Genomic DNA, 24,135 nt, shown 5'->3' on the forward strand with positions numbered 1-24,135 from the left:
TTGTTCTAAAAAGCCAAAAGAAAACTATTTTTAAAAAATTGTCTTTTCACTGTCATTTTCATTTAAAGCCTTTTAAAGGGTTTTACTACCTCCTTAAATGATTTATTTGAAGGAGACAATTGTTACTTAGCACATGCTTTGCCTCCTTATTCAATCCAGTGTCCTGAGCAAGGCCTTGTTGCAGATCCACCGCTTCCCAGGCCAACTTGTGATTTCCACTGGTCTAAAGCAGGGATAACTATGGTTTAATCTCTTCAGTTTAACTTCCCTTAGCAATTTTCATACATACACATAAAAGTAAAATCTATATGCTACCCATGTTTTTTTCCTACACGAAACCCATCTAAGGGAATGGTTATAGTTATTTCTGGTTTTATAATTCCTTGGTTCTCAGTTGTTACAGTGAATAAGACAAATATTGCTTATATCTTTGAGAGAGGTAGGTTAGTCACAGAGAGCTGTATAATGTAGCGGATGCTTTATGCAGTGACTAAGACCAAGTATTTTATTTACCATATGATATTTTTTTTAAGAACACAGTCATATTGGAATCAGTCATCCTCAGCTTTTGTCCAGCTTTTTTGTTGCTGAAGGTCGATGCGTAACATACGTAGATGACAAGGGCAAAGTTGTGTTGTTGATGTGGGTGAACGTTCTCATGGATTCAGCTTTAGCTGCTCAAATCATGTTATTGCCTGAGATTCTTGGAATTGTATTTTGGCTTTAAAAAGAAAGCTCATTTCTTATCTTTGGAACAAAAAACCCTGTAAGTGTGAAAGGTAATACCTCCCCTCCAGGAGGATCTCATAAAACCCTGCAAATGCAGTACTTTAAAAATCTAATTTTTATATGTTTGTTCTTTTTTTTCCCGCAGCACACATATTGGCAAAACAAACAAGCAAAAGCAAACACCCCCCCCAAAGCCAATCTCAAATCAATTTGGATTCCCTATTAAAACTACAGGATTTTTGACAGATCTACAGCAAGGATGGCTTTTGAACCATTACATTAAAGCATGCCTTATTAATACAGTAGAGCCTTTTCTTAAAAAAAGTGTTAAATGTGGATGAAAAATTACTTCTGTCCTAGTTTAGATTTCTAAATCTTAGTAATACTTTTGGCTACTTTCTGAAAGTGTTTTATGATACTGAGTTGCTATTAGCAGTCTACTAAAGTTAAACTCTGCTGTGACAAACGTTAGTGCTTCGATTAGCCTATTTGGAAAACGCAAACATAAGAAATATTGACTCTGTCCTATCGCTGTGAACCTGTAGAATCACTACAAATTTTCTTTCTCCAGCCTACAAGGCAGATACCACCATGTCTTATTGAAACACGGACACTCAATTCTTCCCAGACGCCAGTCAGAGGTGGAACGTAAGAAAGCTGTGGAAATTGCTGTTTCAGAGACGCCCTGCCAGCTTTTGCTGCCTCCAACATTCTGCTGCAAATTCTCAATTTTCATCTTAAAATAATGCTTTTATATTTTTGCAGTGGCAATTACAGGCATCACAGATCACAGGAAAAACAGATGTGCTGCTGACCAGTTAACTTAGTCTTGCAGAAAACTGTCTACAGCCAAACAGCAGCAGATGGCAACTTATCCCTGTTCCACTTCATTACCTCAGTAAGGTGTGAATGGCAAGGCTTGTAATTTGTACCACTTAGATACTAACGTTTTTAGGCATAGGGAATTTCTTTCTTTTTAAAAAAACAAAGTGACAGCTAACACACACATTCACTTTTGTGACAGTTGGTCAGAACAGCTAAAGCCGTGAACAGAAGAAATACAAATATCTGAGCTTTCAACAACAGACCCTCTCTAGGTTACATGGGTTTCATTAAGTATGTAGGGCAGGACTCTGAGCTCTGTGACGTGGATAGAAAAGTAATTTCATTACTATGGAATTAAAATCAACCGCATTACACTGGAAAAAAGTCTGTTGAAACTGAGAGCAGGAAGGAACTGGGTTCTTGCTCTATTCCTTTCTCTCCCACCCTCTGAGGAAGTACTAATTCTCTGAATTCCCTATTAGTGTCTCTGCAGAGTAGATAACCGGCTGTTTTCAGAGATTGCTTAGAAATAATCACTAGAACAAATAATTAGTGTGCACAGTCAAGATCCTCAAAGGCACTTTGGTGCCAAATTTTAGGGAGCAAGTTGCCTAAAGGATCTTGCAGTGTTTGAGCTTGAAGCTAAACACATGAAGTCTATAACTATAACATTAACCTGTCATCTACTGACCAGCTACTAGTAAAACAGATTCATTGACCAGGAAAAAAAATTATTCTGCATGTACAAAACAAAGAGAAACAGAAGATACGGAATAATGAGAATGAAAATGAATAATCTCCAAGTGAATAGTTCAATTATATTTTGTAATGATTTGTTCTTGGAGCCCATATAATAAATACTTCAGCAACATCTGTTTTTCTGGTGATAAAAAATGTAGACCTACTGGAAATCGTCAATTAAATTATAGAGACCTTGGTTAAAGTGCCCATAGGATCTACTCCAGTTCTATTCCTGGAGGTTTTTGCAAAAATAAGTGAGGCCAAAATATCAAACATTCTTCCAACATAACTGCTGTGCCTTCTGCTGAGCAACTCTGCCTAGCTCATCTACATAAGCCTTTTCACTGAAATGCCTAGAAACACCCTTGGTGCAAGCGGACAATGGCATACAACTCTCCTGGCTCTGTTTGCTCAGAATCCACAGTCACCCAAAATAATGCTCAGACAGAGGTGGTTATACCTCAGCATTGTGGCTGGGACACAGCTGAATTCAGCTAAATGTTATGTTTTTCCTTCCCGGAAGAAGAAACCCACATGTACAACTGTCACTTCATCACCAGACATCGCTTCACTAAGGAATTCCTCCTTTGGTTTTCTGAGAATGTGGAACTTATGTTTCCAGGTTACAGGTGTTTTTAATGCATTTTGATATTAGTATTTCAGCTTCTTTGTCTGAAGAGGGCAACTGCGTGAAACTATGGGCATGCTTTTCTTACAAATTTTTTTAAGGGTATAGTTTGCCGCATTATTTAGAACTGACTTTTTCAAGCTGCTTGTAAAACTGTGTTTGTAGTTCTTTTAAATTGTTGTCATTTCTCCTTGAAATACTAATTTTTGTGATGTCTTCATAGAAATAGACACATAAACTTAGTACATTACAAGATGAAGTGTATACCCCTGCTGATGTGAATTCTTCTCCCCACATATGTACTTTTTCACAAATCCTCCGCATGATTCCCTCTCTATTTTTGTGAGAGAAAGTGGTTAATTATTGAAAATGAGAAGGTTGAAGTATCAAGCTGTGCTGTTTCCTACCCTGGTAAGAATTGGCATGAAAATAATTTAAAAATATAATCACTAATGCACGGAAAAGTTTTAAAAACTGTCAGCTAATAGTATGTTCCTCAAGGCATCCCTAGAATTAAGTATTTTTGTCAATTATTTAGTAAGTGCCTAATTTGCTACTACTGGGGAAGAAAATTACATGGTTGCTTCTAAATTATTAAACAATATTTTGATGGCATTGACAGAGCAAATAGCAAGATATTGACCAGAGTCATCATGCTATAGACAAATTCTTGCAGTTTTCCTTTTTATCTTTTTATGTGAAATTGAAGAGAAGAAAAATGTCATTAACTGTTATGAACTATATGTGCAAACTGTGATTGGAAGCTATGCCAAGAGTTCACCTTCCTTTAGATTTTCTTGTAGAGTCACTAATTTATAGGGATTTTTCTAAGAAAGCATTTAGAACTTCACAAAGAAACTTGATTGTACCATACAGTCAATTTTCTGGCTATGCAGGATTTTTGCTCGTCTGCTAATCATTGACTTCAAGGTCTATTTTCAGTCTTTTGAAGAAATGTCTGCATCTTTAATAGCATTTTAATAAAATGATACTTAGACTTCAGGCTCACTCCAACTTTAACTCCTTTTTTCAGGCATATTCATCAAGAAAGGTTTTTTCCCCCCCCTAAATTTCAAGTGTCCAGCAGATCAGTAAGTGTCATATATTCAGATGTAGATGTCCAAAGAGCTCAAGAGTTCATGATCAGACGTGAGGCAGACACATATCCTGTGATTATGGATGGAGGGAGAGGGAAGGGCTGCTCATAGTGCCTGGTGGGGATGAGTTTGGATTTCAGACTCATTAGTTTTAAATCAGGGTTTTTTTCACTGAGAAATATTTCAATAGAACTTGAAACTGTTTAGGCAAAGCCCCTCATTCCTGCAACCTTTTATTCACATAATAGCTTGTGAACACTAGTTTGTTATCAGCCTGTAGCAGTGGTCCTTAGAGTTGAGACTAGATGCCCAAAGGGTCCAAAATATAAAATGGGAGAAAAGCTCAAGCAATACAGATGAGAGAACTGAGAGATGGAAATTAGTGAGAAAGAAGAAATAGCCTTAAAGAAAAGGAAAGCAGAGTAATTAAGAGCCTGGAGTATAAAGTCAATGATAAGCAGATACCTGGAAAAGTGCATCCACAACATAGTTGCAGCCTAAAAATACCTTTATAACATCTGATGGCTTGTGCTACTGAAACTTGGAAACCTCTTGCACACCTTCTATGTCTGCACATCTTCTGCACTGATACATTTATAGATGACCCCCCCCCAAACAAAAAACAAACAAACAAACAAAAAACAAAAAAAAAAAGGAGAGAGAGTATCAAAACTGCTACAGAATTATACAAAATAAGTTCCTGTTTGGAAGTAGAATCATATGGATTTAAATCATTCCTCATTGCTTAGGTAGGCTCTTAAGCACATCTGTCCACCTGCCTTGCCCTAAGAAAGCTTTTTTCCCTTAACAACTCATCTAACCTGTTTTGCTGCAGGTTAAGCCTGTTGCTTCTCTTTCTATCAAAGCTAAATTGCCTCCAAGGCATTTTTAACCTGCATCACATTTAGCATCCACTGGGCTCAAAACAGTTCATGGATTGCTCCTGTTTCCACTGAAATCAGTGAGAGTTTTGCCACTGAGGACAGCACACTGGCTTTAATTAGGGAACCCTCTCAGTGCCTCTGAGAGATGGTCATTTTTATATTTCTTCTGCAGGTGTGTGGATGTGGGCATGAAGAATGGGATTAATTTTATCTAATATTAGCACTTTGGCATCCTGTCTAAGTTAATCTTGTAAGATCCCTCTTGAAGTTAATAGGAAGACGAAGGGAACTTTGGAGGACAGTTCACCTTTCCTATCTTAGCGTGGGATGACTCCCTCTCTGTGAGGTTACTCTCTCTCCAGGACAAGGAAACGCGACTTCCTGCTTTTAGATGAGAAAATGGCAGAAGAGACAAATTCTCCAAATTCTGTTCCAAGTTATTATTTCTTCAAATGAAGTAGTGACTGCACTGGCTTTTAGATTAAAGATAACACTGCTAGAGTAGTTGGGATATGGACTCTGGGGGGAACAATTGATCCTACTCTATAATATTAACATAGGACATTACTCTCTTTTGGTGTTTTGATGGTTTTACTTCTCCAGGGACACCACCAAGTAGAAAGAACTATTAATACTGTGTTAACATGCCCGACAAGATCCTCTATGCTTGACCAGAAGGTAACAATATTAGTCTGGTGCACATTTATAATAGAAATGTTGCAGTGAGTTGTCAGTGAGGATCACTATAATCTGGGGAAAGAAATGTCTCCTGCTGGTTTTAAGCTCAGTGCTGGAATTCTAAATGGTTTTCTTGGAACATGTTTAGTCTATGAAATCATCAGAGAACCAAAGATTATTTGGGCATTCCAGTATCACCATCACAACCCACTCCTGTGGTACTGGTAGGAAACAGCTTTTTTCCCCCAAAGATATCGACGACTGTGTTGAAAAGCTTAGCTTGACCTCACATAGAAGAACTAATCCACCAACACACTAACACTCCAGCCTGGGTAATCACACATGGATCATCACCTTCAATGGCTTACTCTTTACACAATATGACAATATGTTACTTTCAACATTTGAATGAAAGAATCACTGGAAGTGCATATTAAAATTACAACTTTTTGCAAGTAAGTTGAACCTTTATTGTGGGATCTTTATGAGAAAGCCAACAGATACTGTATCACAATTAAAATGGCAGATAATAACTGCAGAATTTCAAATCCAAAATTCTCCAAAGTTACTATAGAGCCATTTTTGGAGGGGGGATTACAGCCGAAGGAGGGTCCAATTTTTAGAGAATCAGTCTCTGATATGTCAGTGCTTAGTAGTTTGATGGATTAGGCTGCTATTGAGCATTCAGTCAGTGCCAACATACCTTTTGGTGATTTTGTTTGTTGCTTCTATTCTACTTGTGCATGCATTTTCTCTCAATAAATGGTTTTCCTGGAGTTTTTAAGCAAAGCTCTATATTGCTTGAATCCTCATATGATGTTCTTCAGAGATGTTACAAAAAGAAAACTTCTTTCTGAAGGAGCTAAGTCTACACAGCAATTTTGCATTCATTAATATATATGTGAGCAACCTCTCCCATCTCAGTGCACTCTAGTCAGGTCACTGTGAGTGACACAGAGCCTCCCCACTCTCCAGATACAAGGTCTAACACTGCCGCCTTTAACTTCTCTCTCTACTGGAAAAGTCTATCAACCAAGAGGTTAGATTCACCTTGGCAATTCCACACCAGATAAATAAATACAAATATCTCATGTCACAACCTTTCTGGTCCACATATTCAGCATGTTTCAACAGTATAGGCAGACATAGTTCAGGCCCAGAATATATAAACACAAAGATTAAAATGCCCTTTTGTCCTAGAGTTTGGCACCTTGCAAGGCAGGGAGGCGCACTGGCTGCACAGTGCTAGGAAGGCAGACTGCAGACCGCTTGCACAGCTGCTGGCTGGCTGCTGTGATTGCCAAGGGGACTGTTCAGAGAGGCCTAAACACAGACCAGCCAGCGCAGCTCAGATGCTGGGTTTGCCTCGTGAAAGTTTTTTGCGGAAGAAACCGGTGAGCAAAGAGAGGGGGTGGAATGTTACTTTATATATGGCAAACAAATTACATTGTCATTAATATTGCAAGCCTTTTTTTGCAGAAGAAAAAAAATCCCTGCTTTATTTTAAGATTTTTAGTATGGTTTATTCTGAGATTTAGAAAACACAAGAGAGTCAGGCCTTCCAGACAAATGCATTTACCTTGATGGAATGCATTTGCAATAGCTTTACAACAATGGCCTAGAGAATACTTGCAATTCACATTGGACTTTTTTTTTTCCCTCTTTTTTTTTTTACTGCTTGGAAAATGGACCTGGTTCGCAGGCCTAATTCACAGCTACCACACCTACTTTCTCTGCCCAGAGAGTGAAGAGAATGAATAGGTCAATCACCTGACATATTTCCATCCAATTTCAAGGGTAGAATGTGTTCATTTTCTGACTAATGGCATGTCATTTTGCAGAAGCCTTTGGTCGCGAATTAATCCTGGAATCAAAACAGATTTTCCGGGGAGCAATCTTCCATCAAGTATTGATTTTTTTACACTCATGGAGTCTGTACTCCCTAATTTAACCTGACAATGATTCTGCACAATGGGCTGGGAGCACCTTGGCAACTCACAGAAGGAACTTTTAGTGTCTTTTCTTTCTGCAAAGAAGTGGGAGGGGGTGGGGAGTGGGGGAAAGAAAAGACCCAAACAACACAGTTAGTCACTGGGGGAGTGTTCACTGTCTGATGTTTTATTTCTGATTATTTGGAATGGAGAAATAATGCTAACTTTAGAAGTAATGTAAGCTGGAGATGTCTCTGAAAGACCCATGACTCTGTGAAATCCTGTTTATGGCAACAGTCCCCTGCTGCTCCTGCACCTTTTCCTCACCCCCAGCACTCTTGGATGCTAATAATACAAAACCTGTAATAGCATCTCTGGCTGCAGCCGATGCTTTTATGAGATGACATTTTACTCTACAATAAATAAATAAATAAATGCTTACACACATAAAAGCATAAAAATGCATCCTTTCCCCAAAAGATGTTGACTCTGGCCTCAGAAGTCCAGCTACCAAAACCTATACTTTGCTTTTGGATTCTCCCACAAGACAAACTCCTTTGTATCTGCTTCTCTACATGCTTTGTACTAAACATCTGTTCTAGTTGTTTGTTCTATTTGTTTGACTACTTACTCCAATGAGAAAAGATGAAAAATCTATTGTTATGAAACAATAAAACACAACAGAATGAAAAGCTAGAAATCATTTAGAGACAGGAAGATTGATGGGACAAGTTGTGAAGAAGAAGCTATCAGAATCTGGTTTTTAATAGAAAACTAGTTTTTGAAGGTACCACTGCAGAAGTAAAATAATGCAGTGTAATCATCGTTCCCAGGGTAAAACTCCTTTCTTGGAGATGAGAAGCAATACATATATTTAAGAAATAGTGGGTAAGGTACCCATCCTTTTGCCTTATTCTGAAACTGAAATGGAAGAGGTTTTAAGCATCTTGCAGAAAGGTCTTTGCAGAAAAATAACAACATGTCTGCTGATGATTTCTCCACTAGAAACACCACATTACTGGAAACATTGCTATATGACCTGAAGAATAATACTGTTTTTTTCCTCTGCCATTTTAGAGACACTCACAATTTCAGAGGTATTTTGTTGGAAATAATTTTTTTCCCCTCTATAAAACAGTCTTTCAGCTTTACTTGGACAAAAGTCTTTCTTGGCCTAACTAGGAAAAGGTTTGGAAAAAACCACACCCATTCTTTCGTCAGCTTGGCCACCACAAGCCTAACATAATAGTTACATTTTTAGCCATATAATACCAGATAGTTATGAGTTATAGACCTGACTGTGCAAATTTCTGAGTGATGGAACACCATCATTGTCGGTGATAAATTCAAGTGAGGACAAGAAGCGTAGAAGAGGAAAATGGCTTCAGAAAAGACTTAAAATTACCCGGTGCCTGGCTGAATCAGGACCTAAATTCCTCAAAACTGCAATTCCAGAGCATGTTACAGGAAATATTTGCTGAAAAAAACCCCAGCTGAGATACACAGAAGTAAGAGGTCCACATACAGTTTCAATAATGATATTAAGTAATAAATCAGTAATAGTTACTCCAGAACACTAACAATACCATATCATTTTTTCCATTGTACTATTTTAGGAATACCTTGGAAACAGCAAGATAAGTGTTTTCTGGCCTCATCAAAAAGGTTAGGGTGAAGAGCCCTTGTGTGAAAGGTTTTGAGTGATAGAATATGTTTAAATTGTTACAAATGTTTATAAAAGTGCTTCTAGGCATAAAGATGATGACTGAAATCATACATGGGAACAGTTGAAGACAGCTCTCTTATTGTTAAAGAACTCTTTTCTTGCAAGTTTTTTTTCTACTTTCATCTCATTTTCCAGAGACAGTTTGAAAGAGGACTGCTTCTTTTCTTCCTTGTTTTATGAAAGTGCCTTTGTACATTAGCAAAGTGCTTTAATAACACGCACTTTGTAAAAGTCAAAAGTGCTCTATTACCCGTAAGTATAGAAGTAAATAGCACTTGTTTTAATTGAAAACATCAAACTTTTGTAGCTCTAAACACATCAAAGACACATCCATTTGTGCATCTGTTCCAAAAGGTGAATTCCACTGCTTTTAGGCAGGCTGCAAAAGAATCAAGCTTATTAGAGCTATGAGAAATTTTTACACTGAAATCCTTTCAACCTTCAAGTGGTTAAAATATGGAAATGGTTAATGCACTTAGCATGTGAAGCCACTTTGAAATTGTAAGTGGTTTAACCGATTATCCTCAGCAGCTGAGATGTGCCAACTGACCACAGACACTGTCTCAGGTCAGTCTGACTTCAAGGTAACACATAGTGGCTTACATTTTAATGAAACAGGTTAATCTGTAGGTTAACTAGCAAAGGGAGATTTAAGATGTGGTGTTTTACTTTACAGAAGCGTGCACTCAGCCTGTTGGTGTGGCTTGATTGAAGGACAATATGATTTTGAACCACTGTAACTTGACATTTCTTCAAGTGTACTTAAACTTTATATACAGAGAAAAGTGTAGTGATTTACTTAGTGTCAGTGTAACAAAACTACTTCTAAACTCATTTATCTTCCAGCCTTCGAGACAAAACTTAAATGGCTTAAGGACCGTCTTATATTCAGTTGGTCAGTTATTAACTTAACCTGAAATAAGATAATGCCTCACAGTAGGGGTAAAGAAGTGGCTGGAGTGATTTCTGAGCCAAATTGAGTTACATTAATAAAGCTTTTGAGACCAGATGAGGGCTACTGGCTCTGGCACAGAGTACGGGCAAATGACGAACACAATCACACAACCATGGCTTAACAAGTTACCATCTGTCAGCAGAGCTCTAGTAACTGACTGTGATTAGATTTCATTTTGATTAAAAAGCTAACGGAAAGGGGACAAATAAAACAAAAAATCAATCCCGTTCCCCAAACATCCAAATAGTAATAGGGTTTTAAATATTTGCTCACGACTTGACTTCCTGATTTCTACAGGCTTCTTGTCCCTTAAAGGGTGAGTCTTCTTTTTCAGAAGCTGGCTGTCCACTATTATTTATTTGTATTACCCTTTGCCTAGAGGCTTGTGTCAGGACTTCAGCCACGTGGTACCAGCATACACAAGCTATTGTCTCTCTCTGCCTGACAAGGGTGGCAATAGTGCTTGGAGTCTCCACAGAGTAACATGTTGTACACAAGCTGCTGATGTAACTTCCACACTAGGGCTGTACTACAGCCTTAATGGTGTATGATGCGTCCATGTGGATGAACTCTCCTTCACATATACTCAGGAGCAACTGTACAAGGTTCTAGGTCCCTGACAGAGAAGGGATGCTGCAACTATAGGCAGAGCCGATATCAGAATCAAGGTCTCCTGATTCTCAGGGGTACACTGCTAATAATTCCTTGTCCTCCATACCATCAATAGCTTAGAAAGTCATAATAAAATTTTCTTTCACTCTTTAAAGTCAAGCTTAACAAGGAAAATACGTTTCTTGTTCAAACAAAATCACTAGCTCTGTAGATTCCTTAGCCTCCTGCTGCTGTGCTTTGTAGTGTGGGCAGGAGGAGGTATTATGTGAAGATTTCTGATGCATATTTCAAATCTAAAAGTAGAAATTATCCATGGAGAGTATAGACATTTTGGACAAAATTCTGACACTCCAGAATCAGTAGTCAAAGTTTTCATTACTTCAAGCAGTCACGTGTTTATTCAAGGTGTTGCACACAGTACCTACTATGTTCAGCTGGCACCAATCTTTACGACAAGGGGAGCAAGATGTTGGAAAAAATTAAATCACATTTAGGACCCCTACTTTCAACTCATTTTAAAAGTGTGTTGAGTCCCCACCAGCCCCTTTTGAAATGAATAGTGAAGGAACAAGTGTTTTCCTCTTTCAGGTAGAAGCCACAGTCAGAGGTCTGTATTTTGACTGCAGAGCTTTATTTCAGATGCTCCCTTTGATTAAATATATTACTAGTTTATTAGCAATCACCCCTACATAAGGATGCATAAACCAGAAGATATAACACATGGCATACCCCATATGCTTTTTTGTACATATCCTTTCAAAAAGTTTTTTTTCTTGATTCATATCATAACAAAGGCAGGTTGTTTAATTAGAAGAATATATTTTTAATCAGTTTAGGTCAGGACTAGCTGACTGCAACTAAGAGGCAGTCTTGAATTGCACTGTGGAGTTTTAGTATTGTGGAATAAGCATGACAGAGGGACATGCCTAGAAGGAAATAATCTCAATGAAAGAACTGATGACTTAATGAACACAAAGCAAATATGTGTGGAAAGGTGAAGTGGTCATGGCCGGTCAGGTAAAGGTGTGGTATGGGAAATGTCTACAATTACCTTACAATTTATCCTAACTCATACAGATGCTAGTAATTCAAGTTATCTTATTAGTAACTCTGGTTACTAATTATCATTACTAACCTGTAAGTTAAGTCTTCATAGTGTAAACAAAACAAAGAGTTTCAAAAAAAAGGCTGCCAAATAGCTGTAAGTGTTTACACTCCCTTCCCTACCCGCCAGCTATTCTCCTTCTACTTCATATTTCATTCTTTTATTTACCAGGTCTTTTCTCATCCCCTTCTTTGAGGACTCCTGTCTGCAGAGCAGGAACTATGTTTCTGATGACTCAACACTCCACAGCTGTGGGCTCAGGAATACAGGTACCAAGTCCTTGTATATCATCAGTACTGCTGACCTGGCGCTAGCATTCAGTTAGTAGCAAAGGTGGAATAAAATGCACTAGCATCATCTCAGCATGGTCAGAGCACACCAAAATTTGGTGAAGCTACTTGAGGCATTTTAAGAGTTGATTGCCCCAAGCTGCCTATTTTCCTCTGCCTATGTTGGAGGCTCTTACAAGTCTATAATGTAAACTTACACCTCAGTCACATCAGTGGTAGGTCTGGCACCTTTATGTGTGGTTACACAATGTACAGAAGCTTATCTAGCAGTTTCCTACTACAAAAAGAGAGCAGTCCCATTCCCCTGTCCTTTGTCTTGATTGTGGTGCTCCTCTGATAGCATGGTAAGCCAAATTCAATTTACTTATTCAGTTGAAAAATAACTCAGGTAGCCCTTGACCCATTGTGTTTTCTCATGGATTAATGAGGTGCATGAATTTACCTTGCAGTTAGATAAGCATCAGAACTGGTGGAAGAGAGAGCGAAGGACTGAAAAGCCAGGAAAAAGTACTGGAGACAGGAGCAATCTCCTTTTGGAACCTGCAAACTCTCAGAGGCGCTCAGCTGTATTGCCTCACCAATACTCTTTTGTACGCAAAAGAGAAAGCAAGCAAAAAGGTGATATCAATCAGCTCTTGGGCAATCAAGATCTTAAACTGCTGCAGCTGTTTCTGCTGCGGGTCTGCAATTGACCTCAGCAACAGAGGGCTGTGCTAATGAATTTGACTTCATGTTTGCCATAGACTGGGAATATGCACTCTGAGGTTACTGGTCTGCCAGCATGCACTGCCTCATTAAGCTTTCTTGCTCAGTTGTGTCTCTGGGTCTAATGATACATGTATTTCTGATGTAGACAGTCAGGACGAGCCAAGGGAAGCAAAGGTTTCTTGGTCTAACTGTAGAACAAGCACCTCTGAGCATTCAGGTGTCTCCAGTCTCTGAGATGATCCAGGTGAAGCATTTGCAGACGGTTCCTCGCCAAGGGAGCCTTTCTTCCAAAGTGAAGCTAACATTGCATAGTACCTGCCAGGGGGTAGCTAGAGCAGCAGCTCCTTAAGGGACTGGAAGGAGGATGACCCAGCTAGCAGGACATGCTAGCCAGGAGCTGGTCCCACCATCCCTGAGAGAGGTAAGCAGGGCAGGCTTAGGGAGGGTGGGAAGCTGGGCTCAGCCCAGATTGTCAGGCAAGTTTGTGGAGATGAGGCTGATCTGAGGCCATGACAGAACATTAGCTGGCAGATCTGGCTGGTTTGGTGGGGTGAAGTGCTAGGGCAGGGCTGTGGGGACCTGGAGGTCAGCACTCCTGTGGCTGGGACTGACAGCCCTGGGATGGGCTGAAATGGGGTCCTGGGCCATGGGCAAGGGTGGGGAAGCACCAGGGTGGTGCTGGGCAGGAGCTATTAGGTCTATTAGTGCCCTTAGGGCTCTGACAGTACCAGTCTTTGCACAAGTTCGCATTCTTGAGAAAATAAACCCTAAATCAAACTGACAAAGCCTGAAAAAGCAATCAGAATTTTTGCTTCTTGAAGGGAAAAGGGCCAGCAATTCCTGGAATCCACCTGCCATCTGGCCAGCCCTATAGATCTTCTCCAGGAGAGTCCATCCTTACTCCACCTCTGCCTTCTGAGACAGCTACTGGTTTTTCACAACTCTCTCTTTTGCTACTTAGAAATTGCAGGGCATTGGCTTTAAAATTGCCTTTTTGCTTTTGCATACATTTGCTAATAGACACATACACATTATTTACCAAGACAAATGCTGAATGTTGGAAGCCAAAATAATAATCAGCAGTGTAGAAGTTTATTTTCAAATATGCAGACATCTATGTTGGTTGCAAGTATTACAGTTGCTGTGCTTTAAATGTCAACACCATTTTAAGATCTACAGAAGTCTGTAGAATTAATGATGAGGGAGATTCTTACTGTAAATTTATTGGAAATGGCAGCATTCAGTTACCTGTAAATGTTAAAACATTGTCTACTAAGAGCTGACAAAGACAATCAGTAGATGCATGCTTTAGTTTGTCAGACGTTCTGCCCCCAAAGACCTGTTCCAGCTCACTTTGTGTTCATCTGAACGTTGAGTTCGTGGCGCCAAGAGGAGCGGTCTGGCCCAAGGTCATAGTGACTTCTGCCCTTGGGAAAGAGAGAGGGGAAACTAGATGCCTCGAGATGATCTGAGGGGGCTGCAGTCACTGGTGCTCTGGGTAGTGGTTGCCATCCGAGTGCTGCAGCGGTGTTCCCTGTACTTGCCTGTGCGGGGAGATGCCAAGGAAACTACTGTAAAGGCTTTCAGAGAAAGATTACAGGCCAATCTGCCCTCCTGGGAAGCAAAGGGGGAGCAGAGTCCATAGGGGTCTTCTCCAGGGGTGTCCTGCCAAAATGCATACACAAAGAGTTTTAATGCTTTAGAGGCTGCAGATACAACTGTACAACCTTCCAAGTGGTTTTTCAGATAGAAAATGTCAGTGTTCCTCGAGCTAAATAAAGTAATTCATGTACTTTCATGTAAATAGCTCTATTACTTTAGATTGCATTGGGTAGTGGAAAATAACCAGCAGCCTGTATCATTCAACACCAGTGCAGATTACTTCAAGTAATTTCCAGTAGTGACAGGCTATCTTGACAGGATAATTTATGTTTGAATTTCATCCATTTCACAACATAACTTGCTGTTCACCACTGAACTGGACTCTTCCACCACATCTGAAAGGAAACCAGACCCCTCCTGAATATGAAGTCTGAGTATGCAGCTGGCTTCTTTTACACCCCAGAGAGAAGCTTCTGCTAATTATCACATTGGTGCTTTATGTAACATCTCTCAAAGCAGCTAGTGCGTCTGCCGCTTGAAACTTAGTGTAAGTGGTTATTTGAGTTTTAGACTTGGACAATAAAGATGGCACTGCAGCTCAAATGCCCAAATGTCTTCAGAAAGCAAACACAGAAAGGTCACTAATCAAAAGTCACTAATGAGTTTCAACAGACATGCTGAGAAATATTTTTTTTTCCAGTTTTCATTCAAGTTTCATTTATTGTTTACTACCATTGACACCACTTATTGTCTGATCTCAGAGACTGCAAATTTTCCCCTGCTCACTCCCTTCCTTGTAGCTGCTCATAAGAAGTTTTATTTTAAAACTCTTCTGAATCTAGGCAGGTATATAAATATCCTGTCTTCCCTCCTCTTGCAGCATCCCATACAACCCCAGCAACAAACCTCTGTGAATTTTCTTCCAGTGGGATGTGTAAGAAAACACTTTGAAAAAAGTTGCTAGACTTTTATATGGTTATTTTATGTGTGCATTTCACTTTGCTGCAGGCAATGGCAGAAGAAAAAAATCAATCTATATTTGTGCGGAATGAAAAGATGAAAAGAAAAAAACCCTTCCAAAATAATTAGCTGTGTGGTGTAAGGAATGAAATCATCAAAAATACTTGGCCTGTTCCCCTGCTGCTGCTGAGCCCTTAAAATACACAAACACATTAAGAAAAATTGTTAGGAAGGTTTATTTCAGGGAGCAGGCTGCTCTTGTTCTGGAGACTGGTGAATGCTAGCCTTTTTCTGAAGCCTGGAACCTCCCCAGTTCTAATTTAGGGGTGAGTGCTTTAAAATGCAGCTGAAGCCAAACATAACATAGCAAGGCATTTCTTTAGAAAAAGATTGAGTGGGTCAACCATTCTTTCAGCAGTGGATTCAAATGTAGTTACAATGGCCACAATGAAAAGTTTTATGTATCTATATCTGCATCTATGACATGTTTGTGTGTGTATATATAAAAATACAAAGACATATTCACATAAACATGTATATGCTCATTTGCATTTGTGTGCATACATACATGGTAAATCTGGTTAATCTTATGTCTCTTCCAAAACGCTGAATGCTCCTGTTAAGTCTCTGGATGATGCAGGAAGGAAATGTAGTTGCAATTGGTTTGGCTGGAAGATACTTGAAATATAATTTATTTAAAATGGGAGGGCCTCCGAACGGCTTAAACATACAGCCTTGCCGCGACAGTGTGTTAACAGTGGCCAACTCCAGCAGGAAAGATTAATATTACTTATAAAAAGCCTGGTGTAGAATGTTTGTTGTACTGCCAGCAACACTGTATAGGAAGTGATTTTTTTGGTCCCTGGCAATGATTTTTGTGCAACGTACTGAGTAATCATTGTCTACAATGCACTTTCTTCCACCATAAAACCTGTAGAAGGAATAATATGGCCCTCATTTTTCCTCTAGCTTCTAAGGAGAACTCTAAAATATATACCTTGTGCCAGTAGTCCATAAACTCCGGTTGTGTTCAGGCACTACACAACCTGAGGCTACCAAGATTGATAAAATTATTGAACCCACAAATATTTCTACAGCTAGACTTTTGTGGAAAATTTAGAGAAGCATGTATATCTGTATGTAGGAAAAATAGAGAGACTGTTCTTGGTAGGAGGAGCTGGATTTAGACTGTGAGACAGTGAACATCAGAAATGCGATGTTCATGGTTTGATGCCAGAGCAGTATAAATTCAAGAGATGCAACACATTCAGGAAATGGATTTAAGGAGGATGGATGACTGGCTCTGGCAATTGCTAATAAGACGCAGAATGTTTCCTGCCAAGGTCACTGGTTTTACTCCATTTCATTATCAATTATTAAATATCTTTTCCTCTTATTTATTAGTTTACAAGTTGTTTTCACATGAGGGACACCATTTGGTGTCCTATGTGAGGTGAATTGTTGATGACAGACCAGGCTTAAAGCAGAGCGGTATCTGTAACAGGAAAATTGTTACATTGGTAGTAGCTTGCACTCTGGCAGGAGTCTTAAGTGGAAGGACAAGGTCTATGTAGGGGGATAGAGCTTGATTTTTTTTTTTTTCTCTCTTGTTGTATGTGCTATACTGCATCAATGAGAAAGATAAGTCTTGATTTTTCTACTAGTCTTATAATTCACACATGCAATAAACCTCCTCCCATCATGGTAGCAGGGAGTGTAGTTGGTGGTGAACAGCTGTCTTTCTACTCAGATGTGCTCATGTCTAGGACCACCTTACCCTATGAAATAAAAATAACGAATTTTAATTTTTCTTCTTCACCAGAATGGCAGCTTAAATTAGATTTTATGAGATTGAGAGGCAAAGAAGGGATTTGGTTATGTTGTAATGATAAAAGATTAATAAAGGGCAAACTGCTTCAATATTGATATGAAAAACAAGAGCACATTTCAGTTCTTTTTTTCTAACAGAATTCCTTGTTTAGAGGAAACTCTGAGGTTCATTAACAAAAATACAGGTATTTCTGGCAAGTCAGTCCTCAAACAAATAATTCTTCTTCAGAACAGATGTGGCATATTCTCCATGTTGCCAAAGCTAAAATAATAGATTAACTATTACTGAGAGGATGTAAGAGGGCAGAAAATTTAAAGTACAATCACAGGTGGTGTGAATCTCCCTAAGGGATATGCTGAAACTCTGAGGCAGTGAATAGTTAGCTGCTTTTGGGAGGGGGTGGGGTCAGATGGGGTGAGGTTTTTGGATCCATCTGTGCTCATGGATGATATTTCTGTGCTCAGCATTTTCCTCATTCCTTTCTTTTTGCACCTTTGCCATTGGAGTGGCTTGTGTGATTGCTCTTCCACCTGTTTCAGTCATAAAGAAGCAGGTTAGCTTAATAAATTGGAATACTAAGTGTTTGTTGAGGTTGTCCCAACCGAAACGTGTTGGTGGATGAGAAGAGGAGGGTATCTGCTGGAAGATCTGGAGAGTCAGTTGTCTTTGGCTGTTGGGGATAGGGATGAGAAAGGGGTGTAACAGCCAATTTTACTGTTGCAGGTGTTTGCAGAGCACATCTGGCTATGCCAAGAGAAAATTATGGATTATCAACTTCTGAAACTTGTTGCCTGGTTGCTCTGGATACCAGGGTGTTGGAGAATATTGTAAATTGCATCTGCTGGCTATATTCGTCGTCTTTCACTCTGTTCAGGTTGTGCTGTAAACGTCAAAGGCAAAGGAGAGCAGTGGCTGAAATGCTGCTTCCTTACTGGTATTTCCTGTACTGGCATACTGAAGTGACCTTATGCTTCAACAGGTGGGCACTGTGTGCTCCAGGTGCCTACATTTCAGGGGTTCCTATTCCAGCCACAGGGTTTATTACTAGACACACCCCCAGTAGAGAGAGCTGCCTGTCGTGTTGGTGTGGGCTTCATTTAGCCTTGCGGTACATTTGGCTTGCACAGAGCTCCGTGGTAGGACATGTGTGCTCCTCTTTGGATGGCGGGGTTCCAGAGAGAGCAATAAGTCTCACTGCCAAGCATGATCAACCTTTATTCTGATAAACTGAACTGGATATGGGCTTTTCTTGCCTCCTCTAACCCATTTTACTGCACAGGTGCTGAAGGCAGTGAGCTTCAGAGCTTTGAAAGCATATACGAGCATTAGAAGGAGATGAAAGATTGAAAAGAAATGTCTAAATCCTTTCCAGTTCTGGAACCAACACTCAAGCAGCTAAGAAACAAAGCTGCTTAAGGTAAACCTATAATCTCGTACACTTGAGCATCTCCCCCCAGTTTAAATAGGCTGCTTCCAGTGTGCAAAATATTGCTGGCAGTGGCAAACGAAAATGGCCTCAAACCTGCTGCAGATTTTGCTAAATTAATGAATGAGAAGTTGTGTTTATTTCTCTCCTATGTTCACAAGTAACCTATTTTTCTGGTTTAAACCCAGAGCGAGAAAAATAGACTTTCTAACACAATACCTCATAAACAGTTTGCACTGGGAGGCTATTTTCCTCTCCCCCCTCCTTTTAATCACCTTCCCAGAGCAATAGGAATGGAATGGGTTTTTTTTTTTTTTCAGCTAGAGACTTTTCTCATCCTAAATTACAATATAACTGCTCTATTGGAAATGGGAGTGACAGACTGCTTTCTTTTAAAGATAGTACCTCTCCACAGTAAGGAACAGTTTTAAAGGAAGCCAAGGCCTACCTGTTGTGCTGGGAAAAGAGTGGTGCCCATTTACTGTAATTTAAATGCACCCCTGCAAGACTTACTTTTTTGAAGAAGTTAGCAGTGGGCTTTGTGAAAGGAAGGATGTGAGACCAGACAGCCCACTGGTCCTTGCGGGTATGCCTGTTCTGAGGCATGAGTGGCTGGTCTTTTAAATCACATGAAAAATAGAAAGAACTGTGAGCACTAGGACTAATGAAATCTGGTTTCCTAGGATGTGTTCTCCGGGTGGCTTGTGAGCTCAGCGTGAAATTTTTTCCTACACCTGGGGATTTTAGAAGGACTTACTTTCTCCTTGTGCCATGTTGATTCTCTAGTGTTGAGTAAGGGTTGAGCTTACTGCAGCCTTTTTCTCAGCTGGGACTCTAATCTGCCTCTTTCTTCTCTAGGCTATTTTCATTAAACCTGTAGACTCTTCTCTTGCATCTGGTGTGACATATTTCTCACACCTCACACATCTGTGAGGATTCTTCCCTTCTGTCAGGTTGGTTTGAAACTGGCCAATGTTTTAAAGCACTTAGGTTAAAGTTGTATGAAATATAAGTAGATAAGGAAAGCAAGCATGCGTTGTTTCTTTATGATACCAAGCTAACAAGACTACATAAACACTTACGTACTCACAGAACTGATTGTTTACCTGAGACATGATTGGACTAGGCTGGAGATGCTGGCTTTGTAGATAGGCACATTTACTGTTAAATATTACAGAATGACAGTGTGTTGATATAATTAAAATAGGAAAAAATCAAGCAGGGCACAAGGAAAAAATAAATAACTATGCCACATGATTCTTTGAAAATGGACATTAACTTCCCGCCCTCTAAAAAACATGAATTATTACATATCAAAGTGGATTTAAAACAGCTTTAGGAAAATTATTTCTGTTATTCCAGTAAAATAGACTTAGGCTTGAGATTTATCTTTTAAAAAATGGTAACTCATTTAGAACAGTCAGGTTTCAATTTTAGCATGAAATTCAATCCATTTCCAGACATAAATGCAACTTGTCATATTCTCATCTTCAGTTGATGTCTGGGGCCACAGGACCTGCTTTTGATATCACACCTTTAACCACAGCAGAAGAAAGTATGTTATAAATAATACAGACTCCTCACGAGCTTGATGTACAGTGAGTGTATGCTCAGTTGAGACCAAGCGATTGATAGGCTTTTATTGCCATGTACGGCTGTTCTGGCACATCTTAGGAAGAAACACATTCTGTCAGTTGTGCTTTTTCCTTTTTTTTTTTTTTAACAAATGACTGTGAATTTTGTCTTTTCCTTTCTCAGATGTGGTCTTTATTACGTATTACCTGTTAAGCAATTTCTTTGAAGATGATATGACCTGTAAAGTGCATATGCCTGTGTGGATTTTTGATCCCCGCTCTTTATGTGTCTCACTCTGGACGTATAGACCACCTGGTGGGTTTTGATCCCCAGACTAGATGATAAGTCTTAGAGTCAGGTTGCTGGTGCACATGCTTGGGATTAAGTATACCACAGGCACAAAATGGTGCTGCTTGAAGTTCTTATTAGTGCTGTCTATGTGAGTTTGTTAGGGCACCTTCAGAAGGAAGGATCTTAAATGCAGTGGAACAATAGAGAGTATTTTAAAAATATTTAACGGCTCATGCTCTTTCATTTATCCTGTTTCTCCCAATGTTCACCCCCAAGATTATCTTCAGCAGCGTTTCTGGCAGCTGTCTGCCGAGCCAGAAATGATAGCTGTATTGACTTTAGAAGGAATATGCACATACCTTTCTTGTTGAGATACAGTCCCCTCTGAGTTGTTTGTGTTTCAAAAATAATAAAGGACATATCAAGATTTACTGATGGATGAACTAGAAAAAGTGATAAATCTGAGTATTGATTCACAAATGCCTGGGGTAGGTCCAATCCTGTGAAGACTTACACATGTCACTAAATGTATCTATGAAGGTAGCATCAAACCATCAATAACACTAGTTGGGCAAATAAAGTTATCATCTACATTATGCACTGGCAAGATCAGTCCCTTTAGTTTCCACAACTAGTAAATGAAAACAGCTGTTGCTATTCAAGAAGTAACTGCTTCTCTTCAGATAGCTTAACCTGGCTGAATTAAGGGGTAATTTTGGGGATGGTTTCCTGCTCCTCTGTTTAAGAACACACCATTGAACTGAAAATGTCAAAAAGACAGAGGCAAGATGGTAAAAAACACAGTGCCTTATTTGCAAAAAGAAATTAAAGGCTCTTCATAGCTTTGTTGTCTTTTCATTTCAGTTGGCAGTTAAAAAAGACAAGTTTATACGTTTTAGAGAAAAAGTATCAAGAGTTCATGAGAACATGAGATTTTTAAAACTGATAACATCAGGAATGATTGAACGTCAGCACAAGTTCTTCAAGGAATTAAAAAAAAAGAAGGGGGTGGGTGTGCAGAGCTTACACACTGGCTCCTCCAGGATCGATTGCAAATTGCCTTACAATTCAGAGGTGTGTAGTGTCACCACCTTGCTGAAGGTCTTAGAGGACAGTATCCTGGGACCATCACTGGGAGAGAACATACCAGCTGGGAGATCTTCCTGTTGATGGATACACTGGATGGGGCATGGATTTTTTTTTTTTTTGTGAATTGAAAGTCAGGAGAGCATTAGATGAACACCAGCAACATGTGGTGTCCAAGAAGGAAGTGAGGCTACACCTACCAAGCTTGTTGATGCTGTGCTGGTGGACGCCATGCCCCAATTTTAAGCTGCTGCTCCACGAAACCAGAATCTCTCATGTTCTTTTAGGACTGGGCCACTAAGGTAGTCCCTAGCATAGTTTTAGTACTGCCAAAGCCATTTTTTGCTGCCCCTTGAGCTTGTGTGTGTGTTTGTGGCCTGAACCAAGACCTACCCACACTGAGTGTGCGTGTGATCACGCATACAGCTCTTGGGCTGAGCAGTTAACTGATGTTTTGACATGAGGTCGGTGACCATGCAATGGTACAAGAAGTTCAATGTCCTTATGAACACAATAAAATGAAAGGCTTCTATTATTACGTGAGCTGCTACATGCCCTCCCTGCAGCTGCCGTGGTGGGTTAGACAAGGTTGCTGCTGGCATTTCAGAAGAAATTGGAGCAATTGGGGTCTGGGTTAAAAAAACACAGTCATTGCTAGTGAGCTACCTGATGGTGACTCTGTGCTCAGTCCTGATCACTGTTGTCCATAATGTGGCAGAATGCAACAGTAAAGGACTGCATGAATAAGAAAAACAAACTTTTAGGTCTGTAGACCAGAGGGAGAAAGAAAGAAAGAAAAAAACCCCAAACAACACCAAACCCCAACACCTTCCCGCTCTCTAATTCTCAATTATTTTCAAGAACATCACGCTCTCATATGGGAGTGATTCATATTAAATCTGAATTCTCAGATTAAAAAACAAACCCCAAGAGACCCTTCCCTCTTGATAAGTGTGTTTTGCTTCCTGAGTGCTTGTTTAATTGAAGTTTAAGTTAGTAGAAGAGAATCTTTGCTTACCAAAACCCTGCCAATACTCCAGGTTTTTCTCCCACCTGTAGATTTAGACTGTGACTGGTCATAAAGCAGCTGCACAGGGGAATAGGCCATAAAGCTGTCTTGCCTGTGTAGTTCTCTGATCTTAGTACCAGCTTTCCTTCCATCACACTTGTCTTAAGGGAGGGGCAGGGCACAGAGTTTATCGTTTATCAAGAGTATTGCAAATACGTTTTTTTTTTTTTGCAAGAAGCACAAAAGAAAGGCCATGGAAAGAATTGTGCTTCTAAAGCTCTTTGTCCTTAATGCTGCACTTAGGGAGCTTTGAAGTACTGTCATAGCTGAGCTCCAGAAATTTGATTTTTTTAAGCAGTCAGTAAAGGGTGTGAAGTCTTATAGTCAGCTTTCAGTGGCTTGAAGGCAGGATCTATTTTGAGCTTTGAGTTATCAATGGGAACATAATTGATTCAATTTGCAAAGTCACCGTTTCTTGTGACAAAATAGATCTATGTTATTTAAGTAATGGCTAGGTAGGGCCATGTGCCTATAGGGCAGCTAAAATACCTATAGTGTGAGTCAAAGAGTAAAGTTTGCATTTTTATATAGGGCAGGGGGGAAAAAGGCCTCTAACCAATGTTTGCTTGTTGCTTTAACACTATTGAATGAAAAGATACATGGTCAGATTTTAGTAGCTGATATGAAAGCACAAAGACTCATTCTCCACATCCTTGTATCATGTACGTAGATGAATTACGTGGGTTTGAAGTATGGCTGTTAGACCATGGTGTGGAGACATGATGCCTAGAGCAGCTGGTGTAATTTTGAGACCCACCATGGGTCTGTAGTATGCAAGGCTGTCCTTATCCATACCATAAGAGTTATGCTGCAGAGCGGGTACTTACCAGCGGGTAGTGGTAAAGGACTACTCTGTCCCAAGGCATTAATGGCGTGGGCGCTCCCTGTGTGCAGGTGGTGTGTGGAAACCTGTAGTCACCACTTTTGAAATGAAGCAGGCACATGATAGTTTACCCTATGATACAAAGAATGGCAGTGTAGGTAGTACTAGGATACCACTTCAAATTATCGTGGTACTACCCCAGTGTTTTATTCCTCTTTGTTCTCAGCTTCTGTTTACCTCTGGATTCAGCTGCTTTTGTTTCAGACCAGAGGGGGATTTGGGCACTTAAAAGCTTATCTACTTTGTCCACATACACTAGCTGGTCTAACAAAAGGCTCTATCACCTTTGCTCTGCTTATGGTGTCTGGATCATCACGTCTACAAGACACTTACGTTTTAGCTTTATCTTTCCTATGTATCCCCTGAAATGCAGTAAAAAACGCGTAGAACAGGGAAATTCCAATCTGGAAAAATTCAGGATAAATAAATATTCCAGGTACTCCCTGTGTTTTCTCTGCAAATAAATGTTTTGTTTTAGTTTTTGATTATTTAACAGGTGGTAT

At 39.7% G+C, this 24,135-nt stretch overlaps 1 long non-coding RNA gene across 1 annotated transcript in view; it reads left to right on the plus strand.

Annotated features, from left to right (window-relative positions):
* LOC135312021 (uncharacterized) overlaps positions 1–12,176 on the plus strand; it is a 41,991-nt gene extending 29,815 nt beyond the window's left edge. The window contains exon 3 of the long non-coding RNA XR_010371636.1: positions 12,083–12,176. This is a non-coding gene — a long non-coding RNA (uncharacterized LOC135312021). The remainder of the gene's footprint in view (positions 1–12,082) is intronic.
* The last annotated feature ends 11,959 nt before the right edge of the window (positions 12,177–24,135 follow it).

The sequence above is a fragment of the Phalacrocorax carbo genome, chromosome 2, assembly GCF_963921805.1.
Source record: "Phalacrocorax carbo chromosome 2, bPhaCar2.1, whole genome shotgun sequence".
NCBI lineage: Eukaryota > Metazoa > Chordata > Aves > Suliformes > Phalacrocoracidae > Phalacrocorax > Phalacrocorax carbo.